Source organism: Thalassophryne amazonica, chromosome 5, assembly GCF_902500255.1.
Source record: "Thalassophryne amazonica chromosome 5, fThaAma1.1, whole genome shotgun sequence".
Lineage (NCBI taxonomy): Eukaryota > Metazoa > Chordata > Actinopteri > Batrachoidiformes > Batrachoididae > Thalassophryne > Thalassophryne amazonica.
In genome coordinates, this window is record NC_047107.1 from 79,261,696 (window position 1) to 79,287,923 (window position 26,228).

General features: G+C 40.0%; 1 protein-coding gene across 5 annotated transcripts in view; it reads left to right on the forward strand.

Moving 5' to 3' along the window:
- Positions 1 to 26,228, forward strand: part of sema6a (sema domain, transmembrane domain (TM), and cytoplasmic domain, (semaphorin) 6A) — a 330,131-nt gene that overhangs the window by 100,873 nt on the left and 203,030 nt on the right. The window contains exon 1 of one of the 5 annotated variants that reach the window (XM_034170630.1): positions 19,111 to 19,122. The exons of the other annotated variants lie outside the window; for them this stretch is intronic. The gene's annotated coding sequence lies outside the window, so the exon portion shown is untranslated. Of the gene's footprint in view, positions 1 to 19,110; positions 19,123 to 26,228 lie in introns of those variants that run through there. 5 annotated transcript variants of the gene reach the window in all.

Here is a 26,228-nt window from a genome sequence, read left to right on the forward strand (position 1 = left end):
TGTGTGTGTGTATGTATGTATGTTTTACAGCTTGACATGGCTGATAGGGTTACCTGGAGTTTCTGAGTATTAGTCAGATCAATAATTGTATATGTAAATTTTGCTAATCACACAGTATAGTTAACCTCCATTCATGACGTCATGTTTACACTGTATTTTCAAGCAATGTGACATTTTTTACATTCACCAAAAGATTCTATGTCATATATGGTGTTGTTACCTCCACCAAGGAGGTTATGTTTTCGGTCGCGTTTGTTTGTCTGTCTGTCAGCAGGATAACTCAAAATGTTTTGAACGGATTTTGATGAAATTTTGTGGAGTGGTTGGAAATGACAAGAGGAACAAGTGATTAAATATTAGTGGTGATCCAGATCAAGATCCAGATCCCGATGCTAACATGTTAGCATGTCTATGGCATTTTCAATGTTAAAAGTTAGCATTAAGCAGTTGCTGCTGTCATCATGTTCGGGTGCATTTGTTTTCAAATTGTAATATTTCTTAAATAAATTTTTGTTGATATATTAATAATCTAATGATTATTATATACAATTTTAGAGAAAGAGACAAAAAGAAATAGACCACTGTGCCAAGGAGTGAATCTCTTTAGGGTCAGTGACCCTATGGCCTTGTTTAGAGAATTGTTTCATAAATGTTAAAAAATTCATATATTTGCAGTTTAGTTGAATAATAAATTGAATTTTGTCTCTTATTTGTTTTTGTCTATAAGCACATGCAATATCAATATCAGTGCTCAGATGACAGTAGCTTCTGGGAAAGGTGCAAGTTGCAATAAACTGTTATGCCAAGCTCTAAGGCTACATGCTATCCCGTCACAGCAGATGAAACATTTTTTACTACTGAGCAAACATCATTGTTAGACTTTTTTAGGTTCAATGATTCCACGGCGTGTAGATGTTATGGCGCCAGTGACCCCATGGCCTTGGCGGAGGTTTGCACTCTCTGAGTGCTTCTAGTTATTATTGTTATTATTATTGCCATGTGACATTAATAGAACATTTAATCTAGGCAGCTGTTACTATGTTTAGGGTTGTACCATTTTAGCACTTAGGTATAGGCACTTGTATGACCGTTCTTGACTTTCAGTAGGCTACAGCAGGCTGAACATCAGCAGAATTGGATTTGTTTGTCTTGTGCGGATTACATTATGTAATATATATGCATTTTTAAACGTTCACTTTTATCCCATGGCTGCGTTTACTGTCGCTGACTAAGTAAACTTGTGGACGTGCCAAGCAACTTCTCTGTATTGATTTTGTGGTGTCATTATAAAGTATTCATGTCTTTTGTGGAATTGGTTTTATATAACTCTCACATGAATCTTTTATTCAGGGTTTATTAATTGTCATAGTGTTAGTTTTAAAATGTGGTTGAACAAAGATACATCACATTCATTTATTTGTTGCGATAATTATTGTCAAATGAGCTCATCTGGGACTACAGCAGCTGTACATCTTACGGTAAATAATCCATCCACATGCACAAGCCTAAAAGGATTTTGTATGCAGTTTTATAGCTAATTGTTATGGGATAATTAGCTTCCACCAACAAGTAATCTGTGTGGCTAATAGGCTGGCAGTTTAGAGGTTTAAAGTCGAAATCTCACTTGTGTTTTATTGTAAAGGGCATGGTAGTTCAATAAAAGCGATTATGCAATAAAAATGTTAGTTGGACACGCTAGGTGAGTGCAAGTGGTCTAGCTGCATTTCCTTCCCACTTGGTTCATCTTTGCCAGTCACCAATCACAAATCCCAAATTATCTTCTGCTGAATCCAGGGGCTAAGTAGAGTCGGCCGTGGTCACAATCCGGGTGGGAACGGGAGGGTTTTGCCTTTCTCCTCAGTCCTCTAACCTACTTTGTGCTTGAGCTCCACCTACCTTTCCTTCCATGAAAGGTGCCCTCAAAAAACTGATGCGTTGGATAATCTCAGTTCAATTATGAGGAGGATTTCCATCTAATAAATATATGTAGCTCGGACTCAAATAAAACACATCTATGCAAGATAATGTAGTTTAATTTAGTTGGGACTACATATATTAACTAGATGGAATCCAATCCAATGAGTCATTTTTTTTTTAACGTATCCCTCAAACAAATGACTCATTGGATGAACTCAGCTAATTTATGGGCAGGATTTTTGAGCCATTCTTTGAGTGTAGGTGCAAACTCTCTTGTTCATTCAATCTCTGAGTTTGTGTCCTGCATTTGGGTTCACTTGCTGGTTGCACTAATTTTTTGTCCACTCTACACTTTTGGTTACCTGCACATTTAGCAGATTGTAAATAATATGCAGATAGGTTTCTTGTCTTCCTCAATAATAAACAGTGTGTATCTCCTTTCTGTGGACAATGCTGTGATCTTTGCAGAATCAAAGAATACCCCAGTTGCAGCACTTTAGAAGCTGAGTGAGAAATCAGTATGTCTGGGTTTGTGATGGTCGTGGATTGAGAGTAAGATCTAGATTTTTAATGATTAGCTTTGCAATGGTCCTGGATTAAGAGTAATACCCCGTTTCCAATGAATCCATGGCTAAGTTACAATCGAAAACGGCATCTGCTTGCCGTCACTCTCACTGACTCCCACTGGGGTTGCAGGCTGGTCACAATGGGGTCTCCATGCTCAGAAAAAAGATGCCTCTTGGTCTCCATCACTCCCCATTGGTGTCCAACAGGTGTGCAAGTTTATTGAACTGTTTAAAACACTCACACAAGTTGTGCAACCAGTTAACAGAACATGAGTCTCATAATTGATCTTGATAAACTCTCACGTCTCAACTCACTCTCAAATTGATCCTGTGGGTTGTAATATTCAATTCAATTTATTTCATTTATATAATGCCAAGTCACAACAAAGTTGCCTTAAGGCGCTTCACACAAGTAAGGTCTAACCTTACCAACCCCTAGAGCAAGCACACAGGCGGCAGTGGTAAGGAAAAACTCCTTCTGATGATTTGAGGAAGAAACCTCCAGCAGACCAGACTCAAAGGGGCGACCCTCTGCTTGGGTCATGCTCCAGACACAATTAACAATACCAATACACAGGAAATTTTTGAAGTCCATGCTGGTGCACAGGACAGCAGGCTCCCATCTCTGGATGGAGCCGCACCTCAAACAGAGAAAAAAAAAAACAGAATCAGGCATCAGAAAGACAACAAATACAGTATAATTTGTCAGCATCAAGCAACAAGAAAAACAAGAAATACTAAGGTGATTGCCGGCTACTAGCCCTAAGTTTCACTAAAAGACCCAGACTTTAGATAAAGTTGAGGCTGCAGGGTTTGTAAACGTTTTTGACCATTAAACTTTGCTCACTTTACCAGCGGAAAAAAAAAAAAGTTATCGGACTGAAAGTTATCTGAACTAAATTTATTGGAAGATAATTGGTCCGATGATGGTTTTAAAACTTATCTGAAAAGCTAATCTGCTAGCAAAAACATTAGCTTCGATAGTTATCTGTTCTTGGATTAGCTGAACTGTGCCCACCACTGCCAACCAGTACCCAAGATCATTACATTATATGGTAGATGCAGTGACATACGGCACCAGCACATGGTCCCAGACCTTACCTGTCTCCGTTTGGTTCCATGTTAGTGGCTCTAATAAAAAATAATCGTAAAAACTGAATAAATGAGTAAATGGAATTTATTGTGGGATAAAAGGCTGAATTCTGCACTGTGGTAAAGATATGAACTTTACCATAGTACCACTGCAATTTTTCTTCTTATTTCACTCTGCAATGTAATTTACTGACAGTTAAACCAACGCACACGCAACACTCGGTGTCGGACGGAGTTCTTCAGTGTGGCACCGCATTTTCTAACATAATGCTAATGGTAATGACAGCTTCCACTTCCCGTGCACATTTATTTACCCCACATTGCACTGCAATGAGTAATGCATTTTCATTTGTATTATCAAGTATTTTCTTACATTTTGTTTTGCAAACTGGCAGGAGCCTCAATGATCTGTGTGTGTCTGAGTATTGTCATCTTGTGTGTGAGTTTTGAGCTGGATGCAATATGGTCATTGGAGATAACAGCAGTCAAATAGATTCATTTTGTATGCTGGCAGTACAACAGTTATTGTGTTATAATGTGTTGTCAGTCAGTGTTGCCTTATGCAGCACAAGGATTGAGTATTCGGGTTTATTGGACATAATTCAAGAAGCTACTGGATGTGATGCACTAACAGTGTTATCTGTATGACATTATCACGGTCTAATGCAGCATGTGATTGTATTTTTTTTATTTCATATGCATTTATAAAGATATGCTTCCTGACTTAGAAGAAAAGGGAGAAAATCAGCCAAACAGGGATGATGTTTTATTCTTAAATATTTGGTTCTTTGATTCAAGATACTGGTAGATGGAGAGAAAACCAAAGACCGTATACATATACTGGACAGCCCCCTTGTCACATGACTCATAGATTTTGTAAATAGCTGGTTTGAATGTTAACCCCTTAACGCTAGAATTTATATAGCTGTATATAAAAAAATATTTTGTGTGTGTTTTTGCCTTTAAGTAGATGGTAAATAATGTTGAGATTATTAATTTCACTTTTGCACAAAAAATAAATAGTAATTTTGGTATTTTGGTAATAATTTGTTATAATGTTATAATAATAATACTGGTATGTTGCAAATTTGCGACAACAGGCATACTGGTCAATTTGGTATGTTGCATATTTGAGTCAAATATTGTAGCATATATGCGACAATAGGCGTTAAGGGGCTAAATAGAGCAGATCCAAATGTGCTGAACCCTGCCTAACTACCAGCCAACTCATAAATTTCCTGAAGAGGTGGAGTGTGGGAAAGACCGACGTGACCTGGGCGGGTTGAATGAGGCCCAAACATGACACCATCTCAGACTTATCAAACTAGCTAAACCTAAAAGTCTGACCATCAGTCAGGTGTTTGACGAACACATATTTTTGTACACTGGACATGGTTTTTCTGAACAGATGACTTGGATGTGATTATTAAAAGTTATGATTTGCATATAGTCTCAGTAACCATGGGATATCAGTAGAGATAACCTCTCCCAGAAAGCTTTGGATACCTGTTAAATAGTGCTAACAGTGCGAACGTAAAAAATTTAATATTACTGCAATTCACTCATCAGCAATACTGGAGCACAGACTTCTTAGATGGTCCGATTGTAAACACACAGCAAGCCACATTATCTCAGATATCTGTAAGAAAATGTTCCAAAAGGACAAACACCATCAAGCTCACAGACCACAGCAGCGACTGCTAGCAATCTCCCCTAACAACCACACCCCTAATTATTCATAACTTTATGGCTTAAAATGGCTTAAGCTAATGAATTATAATAATTCACTTCCTGTATAATTATGAGCATTTAAAACTATCAAAAGCAAATTTGTTTTTGTTTTTTGTTGTTGGTTTTTTTTTTTGAACCACACTATAAACATCTATTTCTGCTGTAAAGTTGGACATTTTAACATGGGGTTCTATGGGGAGTAACTTGCTTTTGGAGCCAGTCTCAAGCTTTGGCAACTGCAAGATTTGGCACATGTGTATCTGTAAAACCACAGAGTCAGAGTCACACAGTCTATACTAAATGTATAGTTTGTGAAAGAGAGAGAGTGCCCCTACAGCTCGCGGCGTGCTTTGCTCTCTCCTGACCCGAGGCAAGCACATTACCTTAATAGAGATTAGAATCATGCTCAGTCAGATCCGATAGGCCGGCTGCTGTGGAGCAGAAGGCCAGCTTGGCAGTTATCAGCAAAGTCACAGGCTCAGTCACTTAGCATAATGGAACCTGCATCACATCAACATGGAGCTCAACAAGACAAAAGCCATTAACAGCCCTACAGTCATTTTCTCTGCTGGTAAAATAAGACAAGGAAATATAGTACATTTGCAGATTTTATGACGAACACAGATTATATCTATAGTTGTGAAGCATTATGTCTGACCTCACATGGATTTTTTTTAAAGGTTCCCCCATGATGTAGTGTGTGGGACTTGATGGCATCATCTGGGGTTGTCACAATACCACAGATGTAGTAGCTGATAGCAGTGAAATTACATGATTACACCCAAGATTAAATGAGGCAGTTTCATCTCGACATATACCAGTCTGTGACATGTTTTACCCCTTTGGTTAATCTTCATTTTTATTATTGATGATAGCATTGCCTTGCACCTAGCTGTCCCTGAATTCACTATATGTGCTACCAAGGTATGATACTATTAAGTACTGGTTCATGATGCAGTCAGACTCTGCAAATGCAATCTTCAAACACTGTCAAGCTTTTCAGCTAACTGACATTTGCTAGGATGTGAGGAGGAGGCAGGCCCTGGTGTAGTCCAGCTATGAAACTATTGCTGAAGTATCATCGCATTTTCAGAATTTTGGTATTGACGTGGTACTAAAGTACTGGATCTCATCACATCGTTATCAGTATAGTTACAAAGGTATAGGTAAACACTTGATACTTATACCATACATACCTTACAGAAAGTAGATGAGCTGATTAGATGTTATGCTTGTTTGATGCATATAGTTATGACAGCGAAATGATATTTCATCTTCACATCATTTTTTATTTTTGCTTTTGGCAGCCCGTAGTTTTCCAGGGTTGACACAGTGAATGCAATCATGACCTGTTTTGGCACAAGTTTTATCCTGGATGCCCTACCTGATGCAACTCCAGTTTGACAGGGAAAATGTGTGCAGCTGGTGTTCCTAAGTGGTCTCCCAGTCAAGTACTAATAACATAATAGCTTATTAAGCATACATAATTGGCACTTGATACCTACTCCATGGGTACCTCCTGGGAAGTAAATTAGTTGATTAGATTTTAGTGTTGTGTGATACTTATATTTAGACGTCCCAGTTGCTGCCCCACCACCAGGAGATGTTCCGGGTTCAAAGGGGCGAAACGTCAAGGATTGGTGGTACCCTGCTGATGATCCTGCAGCAGGCCAACCCGTAGGCACTGGAGGAGGTGTGTTAGGGAGCATATACCATAGCAGGCGAACACCTACCTGTGATCATGTACTGTACATATTAATGGAAGTGAAGTCATTTTTGTACTTGTTAACATGACAGCTAATAGGTTAATAATACATATTCAGCTAGTTTTACTTTAGATTCCCTTCCTTTATTTTAAACCAAATTTAATCAGGTTTTGCATTGATTTGTTCACTGAGTAATCATCAGTACTGTTTGTGTGTTGGTTTGTACTAGTCAATCCAGTTCAAAAGTAGTAAAGCTTTTTAAAAATACAAATTACATTACTATTTTGATATCTTCAATGAAATATTATATTTCATTGTTGTTTGAATATGTGTATTTGAGCATTTCAAGTTAGATTTTCTGTTGACATACTAGAAATAGTAGATTACTATAAAAAAATTGTGCCTATAACTTTTGAACTTTTGTACTTCAGATGACACAATCGTTTATACTTGGCAGAGAGACACTGGGCAGGTAGCTACTAAACTGACTGAGGCCATGGGTAAAGTGGCAGCGTGGCTGTTAGTCAAGCTTAACTTTAAACATAAAGAAAACATCCACTACGTATTTTTACAGCAAATCAAAAAAGTGTAACCTTCCAAATGTGTATGTAAACAGATGGAAAATGTAACAGAATATAAATACATAGGCGTTTTCTTAGATCCTTCGCTTACCTTTAAAAAAAAACATGTAAAACAATGTGTCACAGACTTAAATTTAATATAGCAACTTTTAAATGTTTCAGGAACTCTCTAACTTTGGAAGCAGCAAAAACCTATTTTAACGCAATGATAATGTCTAGATTCTGTTATTGTATCACATGCTGGTCACAAGGAAATAAAACCACTTTGAAGTCGTTCAAATCCATTCACAAAAAAGCCTTAAAAATTTTGGACCAGAGAGCAAGGCAGCACCATCACTGCCATGTTCTGGAAAAAAATCGTACAGATTGTTGAATTTTGAAAACATTCAAAGAGTGGCTAGTATCCGATTAGTGCATAGAATTATACTTAAGTCTGCACCTGCTCCTCTTCAGAACTTTGTCCAGTTAACATCGCAAGTGACAAACAGAAGTACACGCTCCACTACTAGCTATAATCTGGTGCAACTCATCTCTGTCTCATTGAGCTTAATGATGCTGTACATTGCCCCTTAAATAATCTAATAAACTAAACTAATTTTGCAAAGTACTGTATATGGTTCTATTTCCAAATACATTTACAAGTTTTAAAATCAAATTTCTAGGATATTGAAAACTCAGCAGGACATTTAGCAATTTGACTTACTTTTCTTTAATGGTTTCTATTTTTGTCTTTGGAAATATGAACTTCCTTTGTTTTGTGGTTCATCTTTGGGGTTAATATGAGGATTGTTACTATTTGCCACATGCAGTTCATGACACATATAGAATTGATGAAGTGTCAGTTCATTAGTGGCATTAGGTACACAGTGCAGCACAAAGACGGCCTCACACTTTGTAAATTCTGAGGAACACTTATTATAAAGAAGCAGGAGGCTGTGAAAACTGCACCAGATGGATAAAACAACACAAAACCATCACACCTCTTCAGTCCCTGCAGGCCAAATGCTTATATCCCATGTCTGCTTCTCCAGTTCACTGCAAAGAAAGCAAAAATCAAAGCACACCGCAAAAAAATCTGCTGGAATATAAAGGAGATATTTTTTTTTTTTGGAGGCACTGAAAGTTAAGACATCATTTTACCAGATGTCTTCATATCTCTGCCACGATGTTATACTGCAGTACAAGGTTAAACATGACGGCCTTTATTTTTATCGCCAAGGACCCTCCGCCTGAGCCACAGCACACATGCATCAGTCTGTTCTAATCATATGCAGCTTCATGACTTCATGATTAGAATTCCAGGTCCATTTAGTCAAGGTCCGGCAAGGATAAAAATCTCCATTTTATCCTCTAAGTCTGCGTCACTGTGCTACATCCACAGTAAAAACCACTTACTGAGCTGCCGGGGAGTATTGACTTTGAGACTTTTCTCATTTGCAGCTTCGGCGTGTTGAGGAAGAAGGTTTGTAATTATCCAGCTAAAATTACAGCTATTGTCTTATCGACTGCTCACCACTTTTATTTGGGGGTGGGTGGGTGGGCCGGGGGGGGGGGGGGGGGGCAATCCCAGGATCTCACTGCCCCTCGGCAACTCCTCCTATTCTCTTCTAAATTCCCCAAACCAATTTCTGCTCCAACTCAAAGAACTTTTGCATGAATTGCTTCGGGTCTATCAAGCGTCTCTTTTTTCCTGTTAGTGAACCAACCTTTCCCCCTTTGAGAAATGATCTTAAAAGAATAATAATAAAATTTAGGGCTCTTATGTTTCGGATTTGAAAATATTTAACAGGCACTTGCATAAATTGAGCTTCTCCCTGCTGAAGTTCTCTGAAGTCTTACTGGAAGGTGAATTTGCATACATTCAGCTCTGTATTTATGGTGATATTGTGTGTTTTGTCATTGGTGCACATTCAGATCATTGGCTCTGTATCAGTGACTAAGCGTGGCACGGTGTGTCATAGCATCGCCTGCAGGCTCCCTGCAGCTGGCCTTCGTAATGTGAGTTTTCAAAGTAAAAGGTGCATTATGCTGCGTGACAGTCTCAACACACTCATCGCTGCTCCACAGTGTGCCGTGCTGTGGCATTTAGATCACTGACATTTTTTACTGATATTTCTTCTCGGCTGCACCACGGGAGAGCTCTGAGGCTCAGCCTGTCTCTCTTGACTTATTTTTGCTCTTTAGACAAAGTTGTTGGTCCGGGCTGTACAGTCAAACTAAACACGGGATCATTACATTAAAAAAACAGCAGCTCCACTGGCGTTTAACTAAACACTGACCTGTGGTACGAGGCCAACTTAGATCAAAGGATGGTTTCAAAGTCAGAAATGAAGGGAGAGTAGCATCAGACCAAAAAAAAAAAAAAAACCCGTTAACGCCATCAAAAGGGAGGCCAACGCAACCAAGCATGTTCTTATCACCATCAATTTTCTCTGCTCTGGCCGCACGTCTCTGTATCAGCTGCTCCAGGCTGATTATGCTGCCCCGCCTGTATCATCCCCAGCAATGACTGACAGGGCCTGGAAAAGGTTCTGATATTTAAATGTATAACCTTCTTCCTTTCTGGGGTCAACCTCCAAAGTGCCAGTTGTGTGTGTGTGTGTGTGTGTGTGTGTGGTGATTGAGCTTTGTGTCTATGCATGGCTGAGTGTGTGTCGTTAAGGGAGTGCTTATTTTGATTCATAGACATTTTTTTTATTCCCAGAAGAAATAGAGGAGTGGATGAAAATGTGCTTGCTTTGTCTTCATCTCATCTTAGCTGCCACCCTCTACGAGGTGAGGAAAAACAGGAAAAGAATTAGGGGATGAGTGTACAGAGAGAAATGACGAGGATGTTATCACAAGTATTTATGAGGATGTGGGAATGAATTTAGAGAGACGGCATGGTGATGTACTGGAGTACAAAATAGTGAGGAGGAGAAACAAACAGGGTGGAGGTTATGGAATCAGTGTAATTTGTCAGTTTATCCGACAAGGTGGATTAGCTAAAAAAAAAAAAAAAAAAATTTGGTGATCTCCATAAATATGGTGGAGCGGTCAATCTTGACAAGAGAAATAATTCAGGAGTTTAAATTTTGGGTCATTTAAACATTTTTAAGAACATTTCTTAGCATTTGGATTGATTCTTCAAAAAACAAACAAACAAACAAAAAAACAAAACCAAAAAAAAAAACAAATAAAACAAAGACACAGATCTTAATTACAATTGTCAACAAATAAAACTTTGTGCAGCCCTAGATAAGGATTCAAATACTGCTCATTTAGTTTTAGCAGGGTTTTTCCAGCGCTTCCTTGTGCTCCTTTGATTCTATACAATTATACACTTTTGATGAGGTGTACCCATGATTATCTGATTGGTCGCTATCGATAGAAGGCGTCGCTCGATTGGCTAGCTCTACGCTGCACGCGAGGTGTACTCGGCTCTACCAGCGGTCAACTCGGCATGTGGTACAGCTCAGAAAGTGGCGAATGGGCCAATCAGAAGTTGGCAAAATCACATACCATATAATAAAGGCAGGTATTGCACCTTGTATGCTAATGAGATCCTTTATCGTACTAAGGCTCAGTGACTTTCAATGTGAACAATTAAATAAGGGATAACACGATCTGCTGTGCAGAATATCACCTCACATTGAAAACAATTCACCTGTCTGCGTATATAGTGATGTATATGCCAAAACTGGCAGAACATTAACATTTGATATTGCAAGAGAGATAACCAGCTCAGACTCACATTTTTATTTCGTGCTCCCATCACAAAAGTATTCAAATTTTCATGACAGGGTTTTTTTTTAAAGTCACTATTACAAACCCTACTCCTACCCCCAAACCTAACCTTAACCATAACCTAACCCTACTCCTTCCCCCAACCCTAACCATAACCACCCCGACCCCCCACTTCACTTTTAATTTCGTGCAGCTATCACGGAATGAATTAGAATGAATTTGTGCTGCCATGATGAAAAGGAGCCACTTTTCATCACAATATCACAAACCAATAGATTGATTTCATGCTCCTGATTCACGACTTGAAGTGAGACTGGGTTGGAGATAACATATAGCGTATGTGACCTATAGTGGCCTATAATGTTTAATTTAAAGCTAACATACAATTTCTATCAAGGAGGCCTTAACACCAAAACAACATGGAGACGAGATGAGAACAAAAGATGCGTGGTGACATTAATAACAGTGACGGGATGTAAATATGTGAAGCACCAAAGAGGTGGAACCCCCATGATACAATACAATTTTTTCTGAGCCTTCGCAGTCAGCATTTAGCCACATTATTCCATAGTGACAGCATTCACAACGTGAAGGATGGGGTACCTCATGGTTCTCTTCTCGGCCCCTACTGTTCTTATCTAGCACTTTTCACTGTTTTGCTGATGACATGCAACTGTACATGCCTGCTTATATAGCTAATAGGGGTGTCGGAAAAAATCGATTCACGTCTGAATCGCAATTCTTATTTATTACGATTCTGAATCGATCCAAAATGGCCAAGAATCGATCTTTAAGAAGCATTTTTTAAAAACATTTTCTTGCTTACTTGCTGTGTGTACTGTTTGTCAGGCAACGGCTTCCGTACTACAGCGTCCCTGCAGGGGGGGGGGGGGGGGGGGGGGGGTCTGGCGTGCTTCAAACACTCTTGAGCTGCAGAGTTCAGTGGCTGTAGCTTAGCATGGTGGACGAAGAGCTAATTCAACCAGCACCATCTTTGCTGAAGGCAAATGTTTGAGCGCATTTTGGATTTTATTATTTGCTGCGTAAGAAGGAGCTTGACATGACTTATGCAGTGTGCAAAATCTGCAAAGTGAAAGTCAAGTACTTCGGAAACACTTCAAATCCGCAAGCCCACATGCTATGTCATCACCCGGAGAAAAAAAGAGCGGAGCAGCGGTCTCTGCTGACTACTGACCAGCGCTTCGCTAAACTGCCAGCCAACTCCGAAAGAGCAAAGCAGATAAGTAAATTTACATCTAGAATCACTTGATTAACCTTGTAAAGCTGCATTTTCTTAAACATAAACATTTTTTAAGTACTATAACTGTTTCTCAGAGGTCTTTGAATCGAAAATTGATTCTGAATCGAATCGTCACCCCAAGAATCGGAATCGAATTGAATCGTGAGTTGTTGAACGATTCACATCCCTAATAGCTAATGTCTCATATTGCAAAAGTTGGGGACTTGTCTAATTGCAGTGAAATGCTGGATGTATTCTTATTTCCTGTCTTTGGACTCAGAGAAAATGGAGATTATTGTTACTGGGCCTGCTATAGAGAGGCATCTTTAGGATCATTTAACAGAGTCACTGGGTGAAAATTTAGGGGGAAATATTGTCTTTTGCGCTGCATATTAGAAAAGTGGCTGAGGCAGTTCATTTATTTGCCTGCTATTACAATGTAAGCAATGTACTTGCTAATACACATACATACCCTGCGCTGTTTGTAGCCTTTAAAACCGAAATTAAAATTTTGATATGAATGCACATTCCTGAACTGTCCAATACAGGCTGTGTTTGTTGTGGAACACTTCAATTTGCCATGACTAATTTGCAGTAGCCCTGTGATAGACTGGCATATTGTCCGGTGTGTACCCGGCCTCACACCCTATGACTGTTGGGATCATTGATTTCTGTTTACTCTTTAGATGGAGGACCGGGGTGATCCGCTCATTTGCTGGCTGTTGCCAGAGCACCACCATCTTGGTTAGCGTCTAACAGCCAGACATAAATAGAAATCTATTTGTCAAAACAAATACAGAAGAGGATCAGACTTTATATAATAGACTTGAATGAATTTGTTCGTCCCAGTCCAGATGTTGTAAAGAAAGATAGAAAATAATACCATCAATTTGTCAAGCACACTATGTCTGCCACGACACGAGATACTATTCTGATCCTTAATTAATTTCATTATGAAGTTAAGTTAAAGATGGAAAATAATCAGGGGTGAAAGTAAGAGCTTCGCATGCTCACCTCATATTAAAGATATTAATATTAAAGTCTGCTCTTAATCCACTTGTGGCGCCGCTTTTATGGAGCGCTTCTCCGCAAAAATTTCAAATAAAATAAATAAAATGAAACAGCCACGTCAGCCAGGGTGAAATTAAGACTATTCAATTATATCTGTACCAGGTTGAAAGAAATTTGAAAACACTACATTGGAATATGGATTATGTCATAAAGAAATTAATCTCATTGATGTATATTCTTATGTTAGTAGAATATGCATTGTCAAACCGACTGTCATGTGACCCACCAAACTGAGAGAAAAAACATTTCCATCCTATGAATTTTCTCTTACAGAATATCTCAGGATGGAAAATCTGATGTGAAGAAAAAAACCTGAGGCTAATTAAAAAGGAATAAAGTTTAAGTCAGCACATCATCGATTTGTATTTAATCTAATGCCACCCCCAACCCTTGATTGGAGTAGGCAGGTATAGAAAATGAATGAATGAATAATTTGCAGTACCAATGAAATGTTTTGGTATTATCCCCAGCCACACATTCCAAAGCTCCATTTAATTCCATTATACCTTTCTCCTTCTGTTGTATATTTCAACCCACATTTGCTGATGAAGTGGGTTTTATGTTTCTCCTGTGCTATCCCGTCAGGGTAAGATGTTAGGACTGCACCCTGTGTCTGTTGGATATTACACAAAACAAAGTTACTGTTTAGATTCATCTGGTTCATCATAGTTAACTGCCAACTATATCTGTGTGCGATTCCCAGTCATGTTGCTTTGTCTCAGTTCATCGAGCTGTAAATGGGTACCGGCATTGGTTGGGGAAGTAACCTGAATTGGACAGGGATCCCATCCAGGGGGATTCATAGCACCTGCAACAACAGACCTTAGGTTCAACGTAGGTTGTTGTAAAGCTTTGAATTGTTTGACCATAGAACTAGATTTGTTAATATTATTATTAGAATACATGACATAATTTCAGATGTACTGACTGTTATTACAGTGCAACTTTAAGAAAGAATACTGCGTTGTACTCAACAGTTTGTAGCTCACAGTGGTAAAGAATCATGATCTTCTATTTTAACTTTACAGAGTAGGAACATATTTGGACCCATTTCTAACATATTTGAGGCTTATCCAACTCCATTGAAGATATTCTTTGCCAAGTGCTTCAACTGTTGAAGGTTGCCAGATTTAGTTTATCAGCTCATCTGAGTCCCAGCCACCTACAAGTTCTTGACCTACTTTGAAAGAAAAAGTTTAAAGTAGTCATACCCTCTAATCTTTACCCTTTCCTGATTTCTGCTGCTGGCGGAGCCGATTTGATGTCAGTTTACTTTGGATTATTCACATACACATACAGAACACCCATGAACTTCCTCCTCCTCCTCCTTTCTTTTCCTTTCCTTTCCTTTCCTTTCTCTCTTGTGCAGGTTCTGAATAGTTGAAAATGTACAAATTGGAACAAACAGCTTGAAAGTAGATATTGGTTAATTTACAACAGACACTTATTAGCGTGATTACGAAGCACAGACTTTTGCAGACTGGCTGGTTTGTGGAACGCACAGGCAGAGTTAAACAGAGATAGCAGCTTATCTCCGCTCAGTGAACATCTTTGTTAACCGGCTGTTGTTCTACATTGGCACTTTGCCTTTGTTCTGTCAGACTCCAAGTTTCAGTCTTCTTTTTGGGTTGTCTTTGGCCTGCTTCCAGAATCAATCTGTCAACCCTTTAAAGAGAGACATTACGTTTGGGCTTCTGTTCCAATAAAGGGCCTACAGCGACAGGGTGCCTCATTCACGTCTGCTGCATTGTCTTTTAATAATCAAATCATGATGGATTACCTCCATCCTGGTGTTCATTTGAAGGTGACATCTAAGGGATGAAAAACGGGAGCATGATGAAATCACCACTGTACTTCTCGGGAGCTCAAGGAACATTTCGATTTGTGGAAGTGTGCATGAGAGCAACTGTATTTATATGCTTATGTTGGATGCTTGTTGACAGATTCCTCCCTCGCTTTCTTGCCATTCTTATCAAGGCCTCCTGGGTTCAGACAGACAACTCCTCCTGTCTTTTCTCTCCAATTTTTCAGGCTTGGGCTGACAAGTGAAAACACTTGCCAGGGTATCAACGACATTTGGGACCTGTCGGTGGTTGGATGTGTTCGACTTTATATCCCTATATGGTAGATCTGTGCATTCTTCTTACCATCTCACCATCATTCGCTACCCCATCATCTACTCTTGTTATCACAGTTCACCCCATCTCATTTTCTACAGACTTTCTGCTGTTGCTCCCAGCTTGTCTGTGAAAAGGTGCTCCAAAGCATGGTGGTTTACAGTTCCGCAAGGTTCAACTAAAACCCATTTAATGTGACTGAGTTGTAAGAGTGCTTTGGGGTCAGTATGGTCCCATGTTGAGGGTGTTTTGTTGACACATATATGTAATTTCTGTTTCTGCGCACTAACAATGTGTGATTGCCACATGGCAGAAACTGCTGCTGACATAATCCTGCTGTCATCCAAAACGTAGCAAAGCCATGTTGTTTTTCAGTTGGTTCACCAGTCATGAAAGCAACCCAGCACTCTGCATTACCTCAGCAAGTTTTTATCGTGTTAGCTCTTGTACTTCATATTGATATCGTCTGTAAGGTTGGCAACCATCCCCTGAACAACAGAATCTTCCAAATACGTCCTGTATTTGGAAACTAAAATACGCGTCCTGTGTTGAACTAATAAGGGGCGCACTTTGTCCTTTATTTCTGAGAATCAAACATTGATGGTATAATCAATAAATGAAAAGGCGATTAACATTAGAATTTACAGTAATTTCACTCAGTGTCACTCAGTGTTGCTTGCTTAGAAGATACCAGGTGTTCCTTATTTTCATTTGGCAACCCTAATCGTCTGTGAACACTTAAAACTGTGAACATGAGCCAGACTGACAACTACAGTATAAACACAAGTATGTTATGTGTCGGACGCAGGACGGAGAACCGACCAGCGTTTGAAGGACCCAGTATAAAATAAGCAGAGCACGGTACAAAGGATAACTGAATTTAATTACATAACAGTGATGTGATAAAAGATATAACAAATAAGTGCGCGGTCTGGCGTGGTGGAAAAGCGGTGCGCTCCCAGCAGCACTAACGGTCCAGAGCCAGAATCAGTTCGGACCCAAGGACCCCGCCGACACCCTTCAGGTGGCCGCGACAAACCGAGTCTGTGAAAGAAGAAATCATCATGTGAGTCCACACTCCACACACAGAGAGACCGCTCAAAGGTGTACAAACAGCAAACACTTCCTGGCTTAATTACTAATCAGCTTCCCATCCTGCAGGCATGGAACACCCTGTTCACAAACTCAACTGCAGTGGAAGCTGATTAAACGACTAACATAACAGCTCAATATAATAAGGTGTGAGGGACACCACATTTACTGACTGTATAAATGTTAGTCACAAAACCTAACGTACCTCAGGAAGTGTGCTGACGATCGTGAGACCTCACCCCCTCCTCTTTCACAGACCATGCATCAAACCTGGACGTTCTCTGCATCCACTGATGATGAGATGGCTCTCGAGACGACGATCTCACCCGTCTGGTCACAAGGTCGAGTCTCTGGCAAATACACACTGTGTACTCCAGACTTAAATGCCACCATGCTCCAATCCGTGTAGATGCACCACAGCTGTGAGTCCTGACGAGCCTCAGGTGATCAGGGTGAGGTCCTGATAACTCAGCCACTCAGTCCTAAACGTGTACCACCTGAAGGGAAAATAAAAGACAGCACAGAAGACAGAAACAAAAGGCAGCCAGGCCCCCCCATCCATACAACAAAGTAAGGTGAAACTTTCAAATGTAGACACTCACACAACTGTTAAAAAGTAAAACCCATGTTCAGACACTTCTCTACGATGACAGTTGTACTCACAGTATTTTAATAATGGTACAGGTTCATAGAAACCTGGTTCAAATTACAGAGGGTACTAGGTCAACAGGGGTCTGATCCCCCTAATTAAGACTTGGATCTCCCCTCCCCAAAAGGGATGTAAACAACAGTTACTCAGAATTAAGCTCAGGGGCATCCTGTTTCCGCTGATCATCCTTGAGATGTTTCTGGAGCTTAATTGGAGTCCACCTGGGGTAAATTCAGTTGATTGGACAATGACCCTAAGCACACAACCAAGATATCAAAAGAGTGGGTTCAGGACAACTTTGTGAATGTCCTTGAGTGGCCCAGCCAGAGTTCAGACCTGAATCCGATTGAACATCTTTGGAGAGATCTGAAAATGGCTGTGCACCGATGCTCCCCATCCAACCCGATGGAGCTTGACGGGTGCTGCAAAGAGGAATGGGCAAAACTGCCCAAAGATAGGTGCACCAAGCTTGTGGCATCATTTTCAAGAAGACATGAGGCTGTAATTGCTGCCAAAAGGGCATCAACAAAGTATTGAGCAAAGGGTGTGAATACGTATGTACATGTACATTAATAAATTTGCAAAAAACCTTTTTCATGTTGTCATTGGGGGGTGTTGTGAGTAGAATTTTGGGGGGGGGGGGATGAATTTACTCCATTTTGGAATAAGGCTGTAACATAAAATGTGGAAAAAGTGAAGTCCTGTGAATACTTTCTGGATGCACTGTATGTAGCTTGTTTAATACCCTTTACTTTCTACCCTTCAGAAGCTCTGAATGAGATTGTGCCAACTTGTCTGTGGATGAATGCAAACGTTAGGGCCCCTACACACACAGTAAGTAAGTAAATTTTATTTATATAGCATTTTTCACAAATAAAAATCACAAAGTGCTTCACAATGAAAATATAACATATCACAACTATATAAAACAATAGAATACAGCATAAAGCAACAAATTAATTAAAAGCTTGTCTGAATAAACAGGTCTTCAGCTGCTTCTTAAAAGAGTCAATGGAGTCTATACAGCGTAGGGACAGGGGAAGAGAATTCCACAGCCTTGGTGCCACTACCTGAAAGGCCCGATCCCCACAGGTTTTAAACCTTGTATGTGGAACCAACAGCAACCTTTGACCTGACAATCTAAGAGCTCGGGATGAAGAATAAAGTTTCAGCACGTCAGAGATATACTGAGGAGTTTAAAAGTTAAAACTAAAATTTTAAAATGAAACCTAAAATTTACTGGCAACCAATGAAGACAAACCAAAACTGGAGTGATATGGGATTTTCTATTGGTGCCAGTTAAAAGTCTTGCCGCAGCATTCTGTACAGACTGAAGGCAATCCAAAGCTGATTTACTGAAACAAGTAAAAAGACCATTACAATAATCCAAACGAGAAGAGATAAAAGCATGAATAATAGGAGTGCCGGAAAAAAACGATTCACGTCCGAATCGCGATTCTTACTTATTACGATTCTGAATCGATCCAAAATGTCCAAGAATTGATTTTTAAAAAGCATTTTTTAAAAACATTTTCTTACTTACTCGCTGCGTGTACTGTTTGTCAGGCAACGGCTTCCAAACTACAGTGTCCCCGCAAGGGGAGGGTCCGGTGTGCTTCAAACATTCGTGAGCTGTAGCTTAATATGGCGGACGAAGAGCTAATTCAGCCAGCACCGTCTTTGCTGAAGGCAAATGTTTGAGCGCATTTTGGATTTTATTATTTGCTGCGTAAGAAGGAGCTTGACATGACTTATGCAGTGTGCAAAATCTGCAAAATGAAAGTCAAGTACTTTGGAAACACTTCAACTCCGCAAGCCCACATGCTACGCTATGACCCGGAGCTAAAAGGAGCGGAGCAGCGGTATCTGCCGACGAGTGACCAGCGCTTCGCTAAACTGCCAGCCAACTCTGAACGAGCAAAGCAGATAAGTAAATTTACATCTAGAATCACTTGATTAACCTTGTAAAGCTGCATTTTCTTAAACATAAACATTTTTTAAGTAATATAACTATTTCTTAGAGCTGTTTGAATCGAAAATCGATTCTGAATCGAATCGTCACCCCAAGAATCGGTATCGAATTGAATCATGAATTGTTGTACGATTCACATCCCTAATGAATCATCATTTCAAGTTCAACCTTTGACACCAGTAATCTGAGTTTTGAAATATTCCTTAAATGATAAAAACAATTTCGAACCAGCTGTTTGGAATGATGCCCAAGGGACATTGAACTGTCAAAAATGACACCTAAATTTCTAAGGCTTGACTGAACAGAAGAGCCTAAGAAACTGATATGCCACCTAATTTCTGAAAATATATGATCAGGAGCAATAATCAATGTTTCTGTTTTATTGGTATTTAACTGGAGGAAATTGTTGTTTAACCCTCTGGGGCCGACGCCGTCGTATATGATGGCTGAGACCAAGCTTTACTAAATTATAAATAACTTTTTAATGATATGAGATAGAAACTTACTCTTTTTTTGCTGAAAAGTTAACCCTTTCTTATTTCTGATTGTAAACCTTTATTACACTTATAAAACATAACTATAGCATATATACTCAACAAAAATATAAACGCAACACTTTTGGTTTTGCTCCCATTTTGTATGAGATTAACTCAACGATCTAAAACTTTTTCCACATACACAATATCACCATTTCCCTCAAATACTGTGCACAAACCAGTCTAAATCTGTGATAGTGAGCACTTCTCCTTTGTTGAGATAATCCATTCCACCTCACAGGTGTGCCATACCAAGATGCTGATTAGACACCATGATTAGTGCACAGGTGTACCTTAGACTGCCCACAATAAAAGGCCACTCTGAAAGGTGCAGTTTTATTTTATTGGGGGGGGGATACCAGTCAGTATCTGGTGTGACCACCATTTGCCTCATGCAGTGCAACACATCTCCTTCGCATCATCCGTGAAGAGAACACCTCTCCAACGTGCCAAACGGCAGCGAATGTGAGCATTTGCCCACTCAAATCGGTTACGACGACGAACTGGAGTCAGGTCGAGACCCCGATGAGGACGACGAGCATGCAGATGAGCTTCCCTGAGACAGTTTCTGACAGTTTGTGCAGAAATTCTTTGGTTATGCAAACCGATTGTTTCAGCAGCTGTCCGAGTGGCTGGTCTCAGATGATCGTGGATGTGAACATGCTGGATGTGGAGGTCCTGGGCTGGTGTAGTTACACGTGGTCTGCGGTTGTGAGGCTGGTTGGATGTACTGCCAAATTCTCTGAAACGCCTTTGGAGACGGCTTATGGTAGAGAAATGAACATTCAATACACGAGCAACAGTTCTGGTTGACATTCCTGCTTTCAGCATGCTAATTGCACGCTCCTTCAAATCTTGCGACATCTGTGGCATTGTGCTGTGTGATAAAACTGCACCTTTCAGAGTGGCCTTTTATTGTGGGCAGTCTAAGGCACACCTGTGCACTAATCATGGTGTCTAATCAGCATCTTGATATGGCACACCTGTGAGGTGGGATGGATTATCTCAGCAAAGGAGAAGTGCTCACTATCACAGATTTAGACTGGTTTGTGAACAATATTTGAGAGAAATGGTGATATTGTACATGTGGAAAAAGTTTTAGATCTTTGAGTTCATCTCATACAAAATGGGAGCAAAACCAAAAGTGTTGCGTTTATATTTTTGTTGAGTATATATTTTGAAAGTACAGGTTGTCCTGAAAAAAAGAGACATAAAACTTGATTGTGGGATGCAGGGAGAGCTGTTAACAGCAATAATAAAACATTTATGCCAGGCGAGTGAACTGTCCAAAAAATGCCCTCGGACCCCAGAGGGTTAACCATTGCTTGATGTCTGTCAGGCAGTTATTTAACTTTCCACTGTATATTATTTCAAAAGTTGGAATAATATATAGTGAGCAATTGTGTCAAAAGCCTTTCTTAGGCCAATAAATAAACCTGCTACTATTACCCTTTGGTCCACATTGATCTCTTCTATGGAATTGAGCAATGCCAGTGTAGTGGACCTTTTCACTCTAAAACCATATTGACTTTCATCAAGCAAGTTGTGTTGATCTCTAAATTTATCCAGTCTGCTGTTGTAAAGTTTTTCCAGTATCTTTGAAAATTGTGACAATAGAGACACAGGCCTGTAGTTAGTAAAAAGATGCTTGTTACCAGATTTGAATAAAGGTATCACTTTTGCCACTTTCATACTGTTAGGAACAATCCCAGTTTGAAATGATTTATTAAAAATATATGATAATGGTTTTGCGATTTCAGTAATTATTCGCTTTACTAAGGACATACGTACGTACCTCATTATGATCCGTTGACTTTTTACTTTTACATGTACTAACTACGTTCATAATTTCCCTTTCATCTAAATAGAGTTTATGATATAAAAGAGTTCAGAATAAAAAATAACTGTTGTTGAATGGTTAGCTTTAGTACCTGGAGTTTTTTGTGGATTAGTGATGAGCACTTTTGCCTCACTGTAAGAACGTCTGGGGTTTGATTCCACCCATGCCCAGTTACTTTCTGTGCGGAGTTTGCATGTTCTCCTCATGTCTGTGCGGGTTTTCTCTGGGCACTACGGTTTCCTCCAACCATCCAAACATTAAGCTTTGCTCCTTTCTCTGACCCAACAAAGGCAGCATCTCTACATCTGGAGTTGGCTCCTGGGTGCCGGACTGTGGCTCCCCACTGCACCTAGTGGTTACATTGACTCTAACTATAATTAGGTTGGGTTTAAGGGAGAGATCAGATTTTTTTGTGTATACAATGACAATAAAGAGTCATTTATCTTTATTTCTGCTGTATGTCCTGGTTTATTCACAAAATATTAAGCATATTCTATGTATTGTGTAAGTCTATGCAATGTAAAGTCATTTATGCACATAGAAGCTATTTAGACAGTGTAACCAGGACTCAGTAGCTGATTGATGGTCATGAACAAAGCCGCGAAGAGCATGCAAGCAAATGCAAACACATGCATGAGCACAAGTTGCTCAAGATATCTGAGCTTATTAAGTGGTACTTTTTCATTTGTGTGCACAGTCTGCTGGAGAGTCTGTGCTTTCACCTTCTAACCACTGTGCCAAACACTGGTCTGTGTGCTGCAGTTTGCCTAATCAGGCACAAGTACGGGTGTATGACCCCATGTTTTTTCTTTTTGGTTTGTTTTTTCTGTAAATGCACTTCAGTTCACCAACAGACTAAACGTGTGACCTAATGTTGAGTAACATTTCCTTCCTTTCCCCTCCATGAAGCTCACGGTGGCTGACCCTGTCACAGTAATAAATGTGTGTTGTTCTGTACGTCTTTGCTCTGATCATCTACAGCTAACGTGTTGATGCAACAACAGCAATAACATCATTAGGCCAGATAATGTGTTTATTGTTAAAGCTAATGTAGGTTAGGTCACTGCACCCACAAGGTCATGAGTCACAGAAAGCATCCAGTGCATCCAGAAAGTATTCACAGCACTTCACTTTTTCCACATTTTATGTTACAGCCTTATTCCAAAATTCTACTCACAACACTCCATAATGACAACAAGATTTTTTATTTTTGCCAGTTTATTAAACATAAAAAAAACTAAGAAATGACATGTACATACATATTCACAGCCTTGGGTCAATACTTTGTTGAAGCACCTTTGGCAGCAATTACAGCCTCAAGTCTTCTTGAATATGATGCCACAAGCTTGGTGCATCGCTTTGAGCAGTTTTGCCCATTCCTCTTTGCAGCACCTCTCAAGCTCCATCAGGTTGGATGGGGAGTGTGGGTGCACAGACATTTTCACATCTCTCCAGAGATGTTCAATCGGCTTCAGGTCTGGTCTCTGGCTGGGCCACTCAAGGACCTTCACAGAGTTGTCCTGAAACCACTCCTTTGATATCTTGGCTGTGTGCTTAGTGTCATTGTCCTGCTGAAAGATGAATTGTCACCCCAGTCCGAGGTCAAGAGCGCTCTGGCGCAGGTTTTCATCCAGGATGTCTCTGTACATTGCTGGATTCATCTTTCCCTCAATCCTGACTAGTCTTCCAGTTCCTGCTGCTGAAAAACATCCCCACAGCATGATGCTGTCACCACTATGCTTCACTGTAGGGATGGTGCCTGGTTTCCTCCAAACATGATGCCTGGCATTCACGCCAGAGTTCAATCTTTGTCTCATCAGTCCAGAGAATTTTATTTCTCATGGTCTGAAAGTCCTTCCGGTGCTTTTTAGCGAACTCCAGGTGGACTGCCATGTGCCTTTTACTAAGGAGAGGCTATGCTACTATACCGGCCTGATTGGTGGATTCCTGCAGAGATGGTTGTCCTTCTGGATGGATCTCCTCTCTCCACAGAGGAATGCTGGAGCTCTGACAGAGTGACCATCAGGTCACCTCCCTGACTAAGGTCCTTCTCTCCCGATTGGTCAGTTGAGATGTGCGGCCAGTTCTAGAAAGAGTCCTGATGGATCTGAACGTCTTACATTTACGGATGATGGAGGCCACTGTGCTCATTGGGACCTTAAAAACAGCAGAAATGTTTCTGTTACCTTCCCCAGATTTGTGCCTTTCCAAATCATGTCTAATGTACTGAATTTACCCTAGGTGGACTCCAATTAAAGGACATGCTGCACCAAAATCATAACAATTAAGATTTCGGCTGTTAGTGGCCATCCGATGATCCACCAGGATTACTACGGAGACATCCGAAAACAAGGCATGATTAATTGAGTGTTCTTATCAATAAAATCTAAAAAATACATCTCCTGCTGGGGGAGAACGAGTGTCTCATCAGCTGCACAGTGCGAGCGCACGCACACACACACACACACACACACACACACACACACACACACACACACACACACACACACACACACACACACACACACACACACACACACACATCGAGCTTCGCAGCACACATGCACTGCTCCAAATTTACACTCAAAGTAAAAAAAATTGAAATTTAGCCACAAAACACAAAATGGCTAAAATCCTGAACATGCCAGACTCGCCGTCGTGTTGTGGGTTAATTTCCAAATGTAAACTTCGTATGTGTGAGATCGCCACGGCTACAGTTCTGCCTCTCTCTCGATCGTGGCACGTAAAATAACATCCATGAACTCTTGGAAATAATGTATTCTGACTTTTCCAATGTAACAAATCCATCTCTGTGTCCAGGCAGTCTGTTAAAAACAGTGTCAGATGTCCCCACATCCATGTCCACAGCTTCAGTAAACCAGCATCCACACAAACAGCTCGTCGACCACATGGCTCCAAAATCCGACGCTCTGAAAAAGTTAAGAGTGAGAGTAAGAGGGTGAAGCATGTCGTAAGAGGGTGAAGCGTGTCGTCTCCTCTCTGTAAATCCAAGCCTTCACTTTCGAACACCAGCTCAAAAGCTTTGTTTTCAGATGGAGCAGGTTCCTGTCCCTCTGTCAGTCATTGGGACGTTTCTGTTTTGCTAATTAGGACGTTACACACTGAAAAATGCAGACAATTGCTGAGTGAAATGTTTTTCGGAAATGCACCTGCTAACGCTCAGAGTGAGAGGAATAAAATACGTCAGAGATCACTAATTATTAGCACATGTGTGCAAAGACACTTACAATCATGAGTACTTTTATATTGTCTTACTAGCTGGGATGTTAAAAAACGTGAGACATGTCCTTTAAGTTGTAGAAACATCTCAAGGATGTTGAGCAGAAACAGGATGTATCTGAGCTAAATTATGAGCTTCATGCCAAAGGCTGTGAATACTTACGTACATGTGATTTCTTACTTTTTTATTTTGAATACATTTGCAAAAATCTCATAAAAATGTTTTTCATGTCGTCGTTGTGGGGTATTGTGTGTAGAATTTTGAGGAAAAAAATGAATTTCATCCATCTTGTAATAAGGCTGTAACATAAAAATGTGGAAAAGGTGCTGTGCTGTAAATACTTTATGGATGCACTCAGTAGTGGGCACAGTTCCGCTAATTCGCTAACTAAAAGCTGATGTTTTCATTATCGGATTAGCTTTTCAGATAACTTTAAAAACCATCAGTGGACAAATTATCTTCCGATAAATTTAGTTCCCATAACTTTCAGTCCACTAACATTTTTTTTTGGTAGTTAAGTGAGTCAAGCTTAGCAGTTAAAAACATTTGTAAAGTCTGAAATCATAGATTTTAGCACCTGCCTGTTACATATTTTGTAGCTGACAGACAGCTGTGAGTGGCAGCGATCAATGCTCTGCAGGCAGAGATGAACTAACTACCAGAGAGGAGGAGGAAAAAAATGACCATTTATTTTCATATGATACAGACTTGCAGGCTATCACAGGAATCATGAACACGCAGACAGTTTTGACTTATGGTTAAAATGTTAAACGAACTATTTCCTGACAAGTTATTGAAATAACGTCACCTCTGTCGTTTTACAAAGTGAAAATATCAGCTGTATGTTTTAGTTTTAAAGTAATGCACTTCAGCACTTTTGGTGAATGGGTGGCTATAGAAGGAATCGTGATGATGTCACTCACTGGGTGGGACCACACCCAGGCGACTGTCCAAGAACCCATGGTTTGGTTCGAGCTGGTCTGGTGGCTTTCAGGTTGTTAAAATGTATAAATGTATGAATACATCCATTTCACACACACACACACACGCACTAATTTATTTTTGGGAAGTCGTGTGATCCACACAGGTGTATGTATCAACGTGCAGGTGTATATAATTAAAGCGGCTGCCTCATTGTGGTGGCTCCTCCC